The sequence below is a fragment of the Heterocephalus glaber genome, unplaced genomic scaffold (assembly GCF_053883595.1).
Source record: "Heterocephalus glaber isolate CG9 unplaced genomic scaffold, H.glaber_assembly_v1.0 deba00001733, whole genome shotgun sequence".
Lineage (NCBI taxonomy): Eukaryota > Metazoa > Chordata > Mammalia > Rodentia > Bathyergidae > Heterocephalus > Heterocephalus glaber.
The window spans coordinates 19,935,123-19,948,845 of record NW_028258444.1 but is presented as its reverse complement, the minus strand read 5'-3'; the positions used below and the strand labels follow the sequence as shown (position 1 = coordinate 19,948,845).

Below are 13,723 nucleotides of genomic sequence, written 5' to 3'. Positions count from 1 at the left end.
AGGGGCTATGGAACTAGAGAGAGCAATCCACGGACCAGGCTTCCTCCTTTTACAACAACCTGCTCTCATGAGACTTGCTTTAATCATTTCCAAGGGGAGTGCCCCCAGTGACCTAAATTGCACGAGCCACTACCTCTTCAAAGTGCAACCACCTCTTAAAATTGCAACACCGAGACCAGGCTTCCAACACATAACCTTTTTGGTGTGGGGGGGATACCCAAATCATTTCCAAACCATAGCATGCAATATTATGATTATATTAAGAATTCACAAAGTAGGTTAACGGGACTGGAAGTGGAAGAGTTCCAGTAGCCATTTCTGGAATCAGATATGGAAGAATGCAAAATGGCCATCTGCCCACTGGAGGGCGAGAGTATCCAGTTGAAGGTCAAAGGCCTGGAGCTCACTGCATAGTCCTGTGCAGGTCCATGTAGGGAAAGCAAAAGGGTCTGAGCTGGAAGTCTTCATGGGAAGCCTGAAGGCACTGGAGAGAGATGTCCCAAGGCAATTGCAAAGACCAGAGTGCCTCCAAAGGGAAAAAAGAGGAAGACTTCCTTCTTTCCCTTTTGAAAGATAGTTTTGCAGGGTACATTAATCTGGGTTGGAGGCTGATTTCCTTTAGGGCTTGGAATACATCACCTCAAGCTCTTCTTGCCTTGAGGGTTTGCATTGAGAAGTCTGCTGTGATTCTGATGGGCTTTACTTTGTATGTGATTTGTTTCTTTTCTCTCACTGCTTGTAGAACTTTGTTCTTCTGTTGAGTTTCTGGAATCTTAACTATTATATGCCTATGTGTAGATTTTTTTGATCAAGGCTAGTTGGAGTCCTATATGCCTCACTTATCTGTATGTCAAGTTCTTTTCCCCTGCTTGGGAAGTTTTCTGCCATCACTTCTGTGAACAGTTTTTTTATGTCATCTGCACTCTCCTCCTGTTTCTTCATTGACTCCAATCAGTCTTATGTTATTCTTCTTTACATCATCTAGCAGCTGCTGGATTGATTTCTTGTGTTCCCTTACAATTTTGAAGCAATTTTTCTTTTCCTGGTCACTAATTGCAGTCTTATCTTCTATATCTGAAATTCTGTCCTCACATTGGCTCATTCTGCTGCATAGACTTTCAATGGAGTTTTTAATCTCCTGGAAATCTGTATCTGTTTTATGGATTCCATTTGTTTCCAATGTTGGGATTCCATCATGCTCCTCAGCTCCTGTCTAGATTTATTAATCATGTCTTGCACTATTAGCACAATTTCTGCTGTTACCTGGGGAATTATTTCTGATTTCATTTTTTTCAGATCCTCTTTTGTTGCCAGTTCAGGGAGTCCAGGTGGTTGAGTATCAAAGTATTTCATCACATTTCCCTTTGGGGTTGCTGTAGGTGATCTGGAAGTCTAGTTTTGAGACTTGTTTACATATCTTCTCATTTCGACACGGGGGGCGGTGGATGTTGGTGCCCATGCAGCTCACCACCTCTGCACTGGGAGCGGTTTAACAGCGGCCCAGAAGCCCCTTCCTCTGTGCTAGGAGTGGTGGAACAGCAGCCCAGAAGTCCCTTCCTCTGCCCTGGGACTGGTGGAATGGCAGCCCGGAAGCCCCTTCCTCTGTGCTGGGAGTGGTGGTACAGCACCCCGGAAGACCCTACCTCTGTGCTGGGAGCGGTGGTATGGTGGCCTGGAAGCCCCTTCCTCTGTGCTGGGAGCAGTGGAATGGTGGCCCGGATGCCCCTACTTCTGTGCTGGGAACGGTGGAACCCCTTCTTTCCCTTTTAATTCCCTCCAGACTACAAGTCTATTGGTTGGTGCCGCCCACATCTAGGATGGGTCTTTCCTCCTCAGTTTGCAGCCTACATGTCAATCATTTGCAGACACACTCAGAGCTTTACTAATTTTGTAGGCTGTTCTTACTCAAGTCAAATTGAAAGAGCACAGTGATTTAATAGCCTGGTGCAACATAGTTTGTGGGTTTGTATGCATAGCTACTTTTAATAAATTAATATATTGCATTGCTGTTTTTAAGCAGGAATATATTGTTCCCTCAGTAAGATTAAAAAATTGCATAACCTACTGGGTTTTATAAGAGCCAGTTCCTAATAAAGCATTGTTAATGCTTCTTAATGTTGATTGTATTAGAAATCAGCATGATGTATGAGAAATATTCTTTCCAGTAGCCTGGTTAGAAATATCTTGTCTGTGCATTCCAAGATGTGGCGGGATGATTTACTTCTGTGCTAGCTGTTCTCAATTTTCTTTTTTTTTTTCCCTTTGGTACCAGGGATCAAACTCAGTACCTTGTGCTTATGAGGCAGGCTGGTGCCACTGAGCTAATCCCCAGCCCCTCAATTTTCTTGACTTTGCTAGATTTAGCTGCCTGAATAGTCAAGTGGAATAAAGCAGTTAGATTCTGTCTTTCCCTGTTTTCCAAAGAGGATAGTATTGACCAAGTAAATACACTCATTGGAACAACAGAAGAGCCTCATGATGAGGACGAATGACAACTTTTAAAATAATAACCTGTGCCAGTGGAGAAAGGTGTATGTAATTAACAGCACAGTGGTTGAGATTTACAATGCAAGCATATTTTCAGATACTCCTACATCTTTCCCTTCCCTAAATACTAGACTCCATCTTCCTGTTAGTGTATCCCTCATTATAGGAAACACCCACCATAAATCAACTTACAGTGCAGATACCATTACTGCTAATTTTAAAAGTAAAACCTTTTTTCTCCTTCTTGCTTAAGTTTGGAGCCTAAGTCAAGACGGTTTTTTACTTCAACATAGTCTGCTTTTTAGAACCCAAGGGCGGCTACAGAGGCATTTGAGGCCACACGTATACTCACCATTGAATGCATAATTCAGTTTCTTTGTGTTTTCTGCGGTGTCATACCAGGTTAGACTACCACTTCTGGACTGAATCCTTTTTGCTGAGGGAAATTGTTAGCAATTTGCCTTTGTATTCCTAGAAATCCTTCCTATGAAAATTGGGCTGGGGATGTAGCTCAGTGGCACTGTGCCTGCCTGGCAAGTGCAAGGTCCTGAGTTCGATCCCCGGTACTGGGAGAAAAAAAAGAATGCACAAGCATTTAAATGTTAAACATTTATACTGGAGTTAAATAGTCAATTTTTTATATGTTCTTTTGGTTTTGGTACTGGGGATCAAACTTAGGACCTTGCGCTTGAGAGGCAGGCGCAGTGCCACTGAGCTAAATCTCCAGCCCGGTCAATTTTTTACATGAACAAAGTGCTGAGCGATGAGCCACCTTTAAATGACATGACCATTCTCTTCTGATGTAATTGATACCCATTCTAAAAAGTTTAAGGAACCTTAATTACCTTGCCCTGTGTGGGAAGAATTAAGTGATGAACAGTGTCACATACATAGATACAGAAAAGTTTTCTGTGACTGCTATCTAACTACTAATTCTCAGATTGGTTTCACATAGTATGTATTATTTTCTGCTGCTAACTAGAAAGTGAATATTTATGTCATGAGATAGAGGTTGTGACTCATTTATACAGTGCTTACCAAACATTCTTGAGCCTTTTGGTGCAATCTTCAGTACCACAAAAAAGAAAAAAATTAAAAATATATTTTAAGTCAGAAAAAAAGTGAAGAAGTGATATTTTTTAGTTGACCATAACCATTGATTTGGAAATCAACTTCTTAAAACATTTGAGACTTAATAAACAAAGGCTATGATAATTCTGTCTGATACTTCTGAAGTAGAATTTGCTACATATTGAAAATTCATCCTCCTTAACAAATAGTTTTCAGAAGCCTCTTGTCTTTCTTGATTCCAGCATGTAGCTTCATTTTTGGACACATTGAAGAACTGAGGTCTAATGTAATCTTAATATGTAAAATAGAGAACATGTAGAAACAAAGATATATATCAATAGAGAATCCATTGGAGCAAACACTGAATTTCTTTCACTTGTAGTTTTCTGAAATTTATGCAAAATATAAAACTGAGCAAAGATAAGCCTTCCCTTCCAAAGTTTTGGCTTGGTACATACAGGTGGATCCAGAAACAAATAAAAACCTTTGGGAGTTCGTTAAGATCAGTATCAATCTGAGTTTATGCTTTTACTGTACCCTCCCCAAGTGTGAATTTACCATATTGGTGAAATGCTAGGAATGGCGAAGGTTCATCTAGGTATTAGAATTAAGAACAGTAGGCTTCTCACTTTAATAAATGTCCTCTTGTGCTCAGTATTGCAAGGAAAACAAAGATTAATGGATCTAATCTCTGCTTCTAGGGTTTTACAACCTGGTGAGCTATAAATTAGCTATGAATTTAGGCAAATATGTGAGGCTTTCACAAGGTCCTAGGGCCATGTTGAAAGAGGAAAGCATCCAAGGGAAACAGGCTGAAAAGAAGGGAGATGCATATGTGAATTTCTGGATATCAGCAAATGCTCACTCCCAAAAGCAAGTTGAGGTTATCTCAAATTTAAATCATAACTCACACCCCTTTCTTGTTCCAACTCCATTTCAGTTGCCAGGGTATCAGCTATCTAGTTGTATAAACCAAATTCTTAACGTTTCTTCCTTCTGAGACTGCTTGTTACTATCTTCATAAAGTACACAGAGGATAAAGCTCGATAAGTTCTCTTATCTCCAAGTGATAACAAATTAAGGCAGAAATCTGCAGAATTAATTTTTTTTTGTGAAGAGATGAAGACTGAACAGTTGCGGCCGTGTTGCTGACCTCGGGCAGCAGTCGACTTCACATAGAACCTGGGAGCAGGAAATTCGGAATCGAATCTCTTCTCTCATCCGTCTCCTGGTTTTTGTCTTTGTCAGCAACCTTATCATCAAACACAATGACTAGCAATGTTACCAACAAGACAGATCCACACTCCATGAACTCCCATGTGTTCATTGGAAATCTCAACACTCTTGTAAAGAAATCTGATGTGGAGGCAATCTTCTCGAAGTATGGCAAAATTGTGGGTTCCTCCGTTCATAAGGGCTTTGCCTTTGTCCAGTATGTTAATGAGAGAAATGCCTGGGCTGCTGTAGCAGGAGAGGATGGCAGAATGATTGCTGGCCAGGTTTTAGGTATTAATCTTGCTGCAGAGCCAAAAGTGAACAGAGGAAAAGCAGGTGTGAAACGATCTGCAGCGGAGATGTACGGCTCCTCTTTTGACTTGGACTGTGTCTTTCAACGTGATTATTATGACAGGATGTACAGTTAGCCAGCACGTGTTCCTCCTCCTCCTCTTCCTTCTATCGCTCAGGCTGGAGTGCCCTCAAAATGCCAGCGTGTATCAGGAAACACCTCATGAAGGGGCAAATGCAGCTTCAATTCTAAGAGTGGACAGCGGGGATCTTCCAAGTCTGGAAAGTTGAAAGGTGATGACCTTCAGGCCATTAAGAAGGAGCTGACCCAGATAAAACAAAAAGTGGATTCTTTACCGGAAAGCCTGGAGAAAATTAAAAAGGAACAGAGCAAGCAAGCAGTAGAGGTGAAGAATGGTAAGTCAGAAGAGGAGCAAACCAGCACCTCCCTGAAGAAAGATGAGACTGCTGTGAAGATGGAGTCTGAGGGTGCTGCAGATGACTGCTGAGGAGGGACCTACTGGATGATGACGACAATGAAGATGGGGGGATGACCAGCTGGAGTTGATCAAGGATGATGAAAAAGAGGTGAGGAAGGAGATGACAGAGACCGCGCCAATGGCGAGGATGACTCTTGAGCACGTACAGGTAACCCTTGACTAGAAAATCAACTGGATATGTAGAAGAAAATTTCAGAAGCCCAAGATGCTAATAAAACCTGTTGAATATTAAAAAAAAAAATCTGCAGAATTTTCTAATGAAACACTATTGCAATTATAATCGATGCCCAAAATACAAGCCAAGATTTTTTTTCTTGAATAAATAACATTCTCAGATTTAGAGGAATTTAGGACCCATTTCCCTGTCCTTTGGCTTTTTAGACACATATTTATTACCACTTGCTTAGTTCCTACTTTCTCAGGATAATGAGCACAGGTGGACATTGAATAAATGTTTGCTAAATTGAGTTACCTACCTAGTACTCTCAGTCTTAATCTTGGTGTTCCCTGAAGTCAGGATCTCAGCTCTTCTCCCACTTCATTCACACTCTTGAATCATATCTGAGCTGGCATCTGAAGTAAGAGCAGTATTTTCAGAGACTGCGCTCTTAAACTTGTAAAATCCGATGCCCACAAGTCCCAAAGGTATTGAATAGTATTCTAGTATATCAGGTGGATATTTATAAGTAAGTATCTATTAAATATTATGAGATAATGATATGTAAAGCAGTTGAGTGCCTAGAACATCATAAGTACTCATTAAATGTTAGTTATTACTGTTTTCCCTAATAAGCACTCATCCTCCCACCAAACCTGCCCTTTGTTCTTAGCTGTCTATATTGTGAAAGGCACATAAACCAGACACCTAGGAATCATTTTTGATTTTTCCTCCTTCCTTTTCCTAGCCACTTGGTGCCAAGTCATCAGAATCCACTTCTTCTCTATATCTACTGTGATTCCCTTAATTCAGATCCAGTTCATAGTCTAATTCTGTTTTTGTCTCCTTTGCAAATTATCTCTAGGCATTTCTTTTCCTTTCAATGTTTTTTTTTTCATGGTGAAGCATAATATGCCTGAGGAATAGCTCATAAAACTTAAATGACCAGATTAACAAATAATTGTACAGTGGGCACCCAAAACTATTATAGGTAACCATAGTTCTCTCTTTTCCACTGGTAACCATTGTTAAGTTTTCATCTTGTTACCCTTCAACTTGCAACCATTATAAATCTATTAAGAGATTTTTTTTGTATCAACTTAGTAGAGCTGGAATTATGCTTCTTAGAATTTACTTCCTTGAGTAGTTCTGGGTTAACTTGGCTCTTGCGGCACATTTTGCATGAAACTTAGAAGCAGGAAATTGGATCCATCTTCTTATTCCTGTTGCACAGCAGCAGACACTGTCTAACATTCAAAAATTAGAAGTTTTAGCCATGTGTCATAGCTGCTATACCACCTCAATTCACTGTTGATAGGCAGCAGCCAGCCACGCAGCACCTTCAGTTCCTTCAGCTTCTCCTGGGTTTCTTTGGTTACAAGAACTCCTGGGTCAGGTATGGTTTAGCTGCATGATGTAGGGTGCCAGGTTCTCCATGTCTTTCAGACTGACTCAGGTTCCCATCTGTGTTTTGGGTCCAAACTCATTCTTTTTTTTTTTTTTTTTTTTTTTTTTTGCACTGGAGATTGAACTCAGGTCCTTGCGCTTGTGCAGCAGGCGGCGAAACCACTGAGCTAAATCCCCGGCCCTCCAAACTCATTCTTGCAGGTTCCAGTTTATTTTTCCTTTCCAAGTGCTACCTTGCAGACTTGAGATCCCAGCACTAGCAATGTGGGCAGCAGTTTCACATGGACTGTTGAGCCAGCTCCCAAAATTACTTAAGGTCGTGCCTCTGTAATCCCTTTTTATACATCAATACTGCCAATTTTGCTTCTCCAAACTTAAGCTGATCCAGAATAAGGTTTAGACATGCTTCCAGAAAACAGGCTGTCTGCATTGGCTTTGGATTATCTCAAATTGTTCCTTTGATCTCATTAGATTTAAAGGCATTAATAACCATTTATTATTTTTCAGTGATAAAAGAGGATGCTATCCGGGCATGGCGTGCAGTAGCAAAGCATTATTACTGTCAATACTTTACTCAAATGCCTTTAAAAATCCAGGTTTTCAGTGAATAGTATTTAGGGTCATAGAGCATTTAGTGGAAATAAGAGATACAATCACTTTGCTTATTTTTAAATATGCTGGAGAAGTTGAGAAAAAAAGTAATAGGCTCAAGGCTTTTAATTCCAAGCCCAAAGTCTTGGGAGAACCCTGAAAGATTTAGGACTTCCCAGAAGAATCTCATAACTCATATAATCATGAGGCTCATAGTTTTGAAAGCCCCACACAGGTCTCATCTGTGAATGGTTAATCACAACACAAATTCACAACCTCACAAAGTGTCTCCTGTTAGGGTTAGGATGTTGCTTTGGGAAAAGGACCCTGAAAATTGGGATAGGAACCTATGGAGAGATATCAATGAAATGGGTCCTGTCCCCGAATCCCTGTGTTTTACTGAGACTCCTTTGTTAGTTGAACCATCCTTTTCTAAGAATGATTGAAACTGACCAAAAGGTAATCACCACTAAATGAACATGAAACACTAGAACGTCTTTGATAGACCTGTAGTTCTCATCCTGGGCAGTCTTATTCCTGAGGGACATACACCTAAGGGTAATATCTAGAGACATTTTTGGTTACCCTGGGTGAGGGAGGTCAGAGAGACTGGCATCTAGTATGTAGAGACCTGGGACACTCCTGAATATACTGCATTGCATAGGACAGCCATCCCAGGAAAAGAATAATACAGCCCCAAGTACCATTAGTGCTGAGGTTGAGAAACTGTTGCTGAGGTAGTATCCAAAGGACAAGGAAGACTGTCAGAGTGGATTTTCCTGCTTGTCCACTCCCTGAGGGTTTCTTACTCCTTTCACTAAGGTTGTGGGAAATCCATTTGTGAAGGTAGCCCTGGCATCCTTAATGAGTCCTGAGATGACTGTTCTCTGTGAGCCAAAAGTGACAGTGTGAACTACTGGGCTCTCTGAATTCAACGGAATACAGTAACGAGATCCTGGTGTTATGACGGTCAAATGGCAGCATTTAATTGACAAAAAAAGGGAAAGCTTGATTACTATAATGATCAACAGCACCTAAGCAATAATCAGAATAATCCAAACCATAGGAACCTTGCCATTTATTGGGTATTTGATTTTTTTTTTTTTTGAGTCATGGTCGCACTATGTAGTTCAGGTAGGCCTTGAACTTGTGGCAAGTTCCTCCCTCAGCCTCCTGAGTACTGGGACTACAGGTGTGTACCACCATGCTTGGCCCAAGGGTATTTGATTTTTGGTGTTCCAAGAATTGAAAGTGATGGGGGCCAGGGATTTAGCTCAGTGGTGCTGCCGCCTGCCTCGCAAGCACAAGGTCCTGAGTTCAATCTCCGGTACCCCCAAAAAAGAAAGTGATGGGCACCATGTAAACAGAAAAGCTCTAGATTTGATGAAGCAAAGTCTGACTTGAATCATCACAACAGAAAGCCATGACCCCTTGACTATTCCTAGATAAGAATAATTTCACAGACCCAAAGTCCTTTGGTGGTAGGGAAGCTATATCCCCTAAAAGAAAGACCCTGTTACATAGCTTTCATTCAATATTTATATACATAGTGTGTATGCATATATGTATATATACATATACCAGAGAGTTGCAAGCATCTCCCAAATAACCTGTGGCCATTTACAGGATATGTGTGCACTGAAGAAGGGGAATAATCACATTTATTGGGGATTATTGAATAGTGGGTCTAACCTGACACTAACTACTGTGGTTTATGGTCAAAGTAAGGATTCACTGAGGTCAGGTAGTCAGTGTTGTTTTGCAATAGGTCCTTTTCACACAGCCTGGTGTTTCCCTGAACCTGTTACTCCCTAGTTTAAGAACACAGAGTTGGACCAACTATCAGAATTCTCACAACTATCAGAATTCTCAAAATTACTATCTGACCTGTAAAGTAAGGGCTGTTATTGTAAGGGAAAGGCTCTATTGAAAGCCAAGTGGATACCATTCTAATTGCCTCTATCAAAATAGTAAACTAAAGCATTACTCTGTCACTGTAGTGATGAGTCCATCATCAAGAACTTCAGAGATGCCAAGGTGGTGCTTCCTAAACACATCTCTATGAAGCTTGCTTATTTGGAGAGTGGAACTGGATTCTTGTAAATTTTTTTTTTTTTTTTGTACCAGGGATCAAACTTGGAACATTGCAATTGGGAGGCAGATGGTGGAACCACTGAGCTAAATCCCCAGCCCTATAGTCTTGTAATTTAATCAGGTGATCTCTGTAATTACAGCTGTTACTACCTTGCTAGAGTAAATCAACACAACATTTGCTGTTTGATATGCAGCTGTTAATCTGGTTGATAGCTTTTCTCTATACTTTTTTTCTCTGTAAGATCATCAGAAGCAATTTGCTTTCACCTGACAGGCCCTACAGTATACTTTCACTGTCTAATATGAGGGTTCTGTAACTTTTCCTGCCCCATGTCATAATCTGGCTGAATGGACATTGATAATCTCTTCATTCCATAGGACATTACCTTATTACATCAATCTGATCTGAATATAAAGGGCAAGTTGGAATGCATGATGTCTTCTGGGGTACTTCTCAGTACTCGCATGGCCTGTAACTGAAAGACAAAGGAAAATCACACCCAATATAGGGAAGATGGCTAATGACCCAACTCTTTAGAAATGAAAGTATGGGTCACTCCACTGGTCAAATAACCATGAATAATCAAGGTGCTTATGGAAGACAAAGGGAATACAAATTACATAGTACAAAAACATAGTTATAAGACTACATGACTAGTTCTACAAATAAAGACTATAATTGTTATGAATATTTCTTCCTTATTTTGCTGTGTATCCATTTGTGTATGCTTTGACCAATTTTTTCTATTTCCATTTTCCAGTCATCTAAGATATGGTGGTTAACAGTAGTTAACTTTACATCTCAGATTTAAGTCACAGGATATCAAAGTGCAAGGTGCTTCAGCTCAAAAAGGAATCATCCTCACCCAGAGATAGAAAAGGGGACTTTGCCGGCTGGGGATTTAGCTCAGTGGCACCGTGCCTGGCTTGCAAGTTCAAGGTCCTGACTTCTATTCCTGGTACCAAAAAGAAAAAGGGACTTTGCATCCTCTTTTGGGAGAGTATTCACTTGTTTTTGGTTGCATAGGGGATCAGTGGTTTTGGTATTTTTATATGGAAGCTAAGTGTGATTAAGAGGACACCAAGTGGACAAGGGCTGGACAGTGGTGGGTGTCTGTTGTGTCAACTGAGCTAATCTGTAGCTACATTTTCCGGAATTCCTTTATCTTTGTTCCATTGTTAGTACACAAGAGACATTTCCCATGCAATTTAGAAAGCAGAAGTGAAGCAGTAACCAAATTTTTATTCTTGTAAGGCAGCACATTTTTATTTCTCTGTTGACCCACCTGGTTGGCATGAGGCAGCAGTCATTAGTGCAGCCACTGAGGCTGTTTCTCCTTCAACTTCTCTGACTCCTTGGTTGTGGCTATAATTAGCTCCAGTGTGCAGGCCATTAGCTTATTCTATATGTCACTCCGATCATTGAATTTGGAGGCTTGGAAATGATTTTAAAAACCACAAGAGGCTTTCTCTGCCTGTGGATACTACCAAGGTATCATCATTAAAGTCTCTCTTCTCATTCCTGTCATATCACTGTCAGAGTCTCCTAAGGAGACTGAACAGCTGTAGAAGTTCTTCATCAGACAGCTGAGCTTTAAAACAACTGATGAGGGCTGGCCGTGGTATAATCCAAGCACTCCAGAAGTTGAGGCAGGAGGATTGCTGTGAGTTTGAGGCCAGCCTGGGCTACATAATGAATGAATTCATTATGTAGGACCAACCTGAACTACAAAGCAAGACACTGTCTCAAAAAACAAAAACAAAACAACAACAAAAAACTACTGATGAGACTGAACCCATTTTGAGGAAAGAGAAACACTCATGGACTATGTGGGAATGAGAAATTAAACACCAAGTGCTCTGGGGTTTTGGGTTTGCCACTTACGCTGCTATGGAGGTGGATGCAGCAGTTGGTGCAAGGCCACAGGTGAATGGAAGAATTGAAAAAGAGTTATTGGAAGAGAAGATTCTCAGAGACAAAGTACCCACTGAACTGTGAGAAAAATGTGTTGATGAGATTAAAGACACTGAAAACCATGGCCAAAGATTATTTTAAGCATTATGGGAAAATAGAAGTGATTGAGGACCACAATTCTATGGATAAAGCTGACATTTCTAGGCCATTCCATTGGTGAGTGCGTGCAGACCCCTGGGAGCAGCTGTGTGGCCCAGACCTATGCAGCTGCAGGCAGATCCCAGCTGGGGATCTGCCCCATCACCAGAGGCTCTGGCACCCCCCCCCCTCTGCCCAGACCAGGAGCCTGCCCAGAGAGGAGCTGCACAGGCACGCAGGATCCTGCTGGAGGCCCGCCATTCCATTCCTAAGTGTGGACACATCCTGGGGAGCAGCTGTGTTGTCCAGACCGGCACAGCTGTGGGTGGATCCCAGTCAGGGCTCCACCCTGACCCCAGAGGCTTGGGTACATCTGCCCAAGCCAAAGGCCCACCCAGAAAGGGGCTGCAGAGGCACACAGGCTTCAGCCAGAGGCTCACCATACCATGAGCCACAGCCAGGGACCCACCTGGAGAAGAGCTGTACAGGCATACAAACAATACCCAGAGGCTTGCCCCAATACCATTGTTAAGTGTGAGTAGACCCTAGCCAAAGCCTGTGCAGACAACAGAAACTGGGGTGCACAGCCGCCAACAAAAGGCCCTCCCAGACAATAGCTACATAGTGTCCCCAGCCAGAGGGACACCTAGATGCCATCCCAAGTGTCCTCAGGCCCCAGCCAGAAGCCCACCTCAGACAACAGGTCAGCTCAGGGATCTAGAAGGCCACCACTCTGAACCCAGGAATTGGGGTACTGATGGGCAGCAGAGTACAGGCTGCTTCATGGCTTACTGAGAATTCAAGACCACTAGGTAATCAAAAAGTCACCTCAACAAACACACAGAAGGCTTCATCTGTTGAAATGAGAAGACACGTAAATAAGTCCCAAAACTGGAATTCCATATCACCTAAGGGAACCCCAAAGGACAACAAGATGGAACAATCTGATACTCAACCACCTGGACTCCCTGAACTGGCAACAAAAGGGGACTTGGAAAAAATGAAATCAGAAATAATTTCTCAGATAACAGCAGAGATTGTGTCCATAGTACAAGCCATGATTAATAAATTTAGAGAAGACAAAGATAAAAAACAAAATAGAGAAGCTGAGGAACATGATGGAATCCCAACATAGGAAATAAATGGAAACCATAAAACAGATGCAAACAGATTTCCAGAAGATTAAAAACTCCATTGAAAGTTCACACAGCAGAATGAGCCAATGCGAGGATACAATTTTAGATATAGAAGATAGGATTGCAATTAGTGACCAGGAAGAGAAAAATTTCTTAAAAACAGTAAGGGACCATGAGAAATCAATCCAGCAGCTGCTACACAATGTAAAGAAGAATAACGTCAGAGTGACTGGAGTCAAGGAAGAAACAGGAGAGAGTGCAGATGACATAAAAAAAAAACAAAACTGTTCACAGGAGGAATGGCAGAAAACTTCCCAAATAGGGGAAAAGAACTTGACATAGAGATAAGTGAGGCATATAGGACTCCAACTAGTTGTGATCAAAAAAAAAAAAAATCTACACATAGGCATATCAAACTTGAGATTCCAGAAACCCAACAGAAGAACAAAATTCTACAACCAGTTAGAGAAAAGAAATCACATACAAAGGGAAGCCCATCAGAATCACAGCAGACTTCTCAACACAAACCCTCAAGGCAAGAAGAGCCTAGAGTGAAGTATTTTAAGCCCTAAAAGAAAACAACCTCCAACCCAGATTGATGTACCCTGCAAAACTATCTTTCAAAATTGATGGAGAAATAAGGTACTTTCATAACAAAGACCACCAAGGAACTTCACAAATACCAAACCAAAAAATTTTAAACAATATCCTAGGAAAAGAC

At 41.3% G+C, this 13,723-nt stretch overlaps 1 protein-coding gene and 1 pseudogene across 2 annotated transcripts in view; both read left to right on the top strand.

Annotated features, from left to right (window-relative positions):
• Slc11a2 (solute carrier family 11 member 2) overlaps positions 1-10,515 on the top strand; it is a 46,392-nt gene extending 35,877 nt beyond the window's left edge. Inside the window, exon 18 of the transcript XR_002388891.2 lies at positions 4,807-10,515. The gene's annotated coding sequence lies outside the window, so the exon portion shown is untranslated. The remainder of the gene's footprint in view (positions 1-4,806) is intronic.
• On the top strand, positions 4,827-10,515 carry LOC147821526 (heterogeneous nuclear ribonucleoproteins C1/C2-like; annotated as a pseudogene). Its single transcript, XR_015446959.1, has one exon. The product of XR_015446959.1 is annotated as a heterogeneous nuclear ribonucleoproteins C1/C2-like (transcript).
• Positions 10,516-13,723: the final 3,208 nt, after the last annotated feature.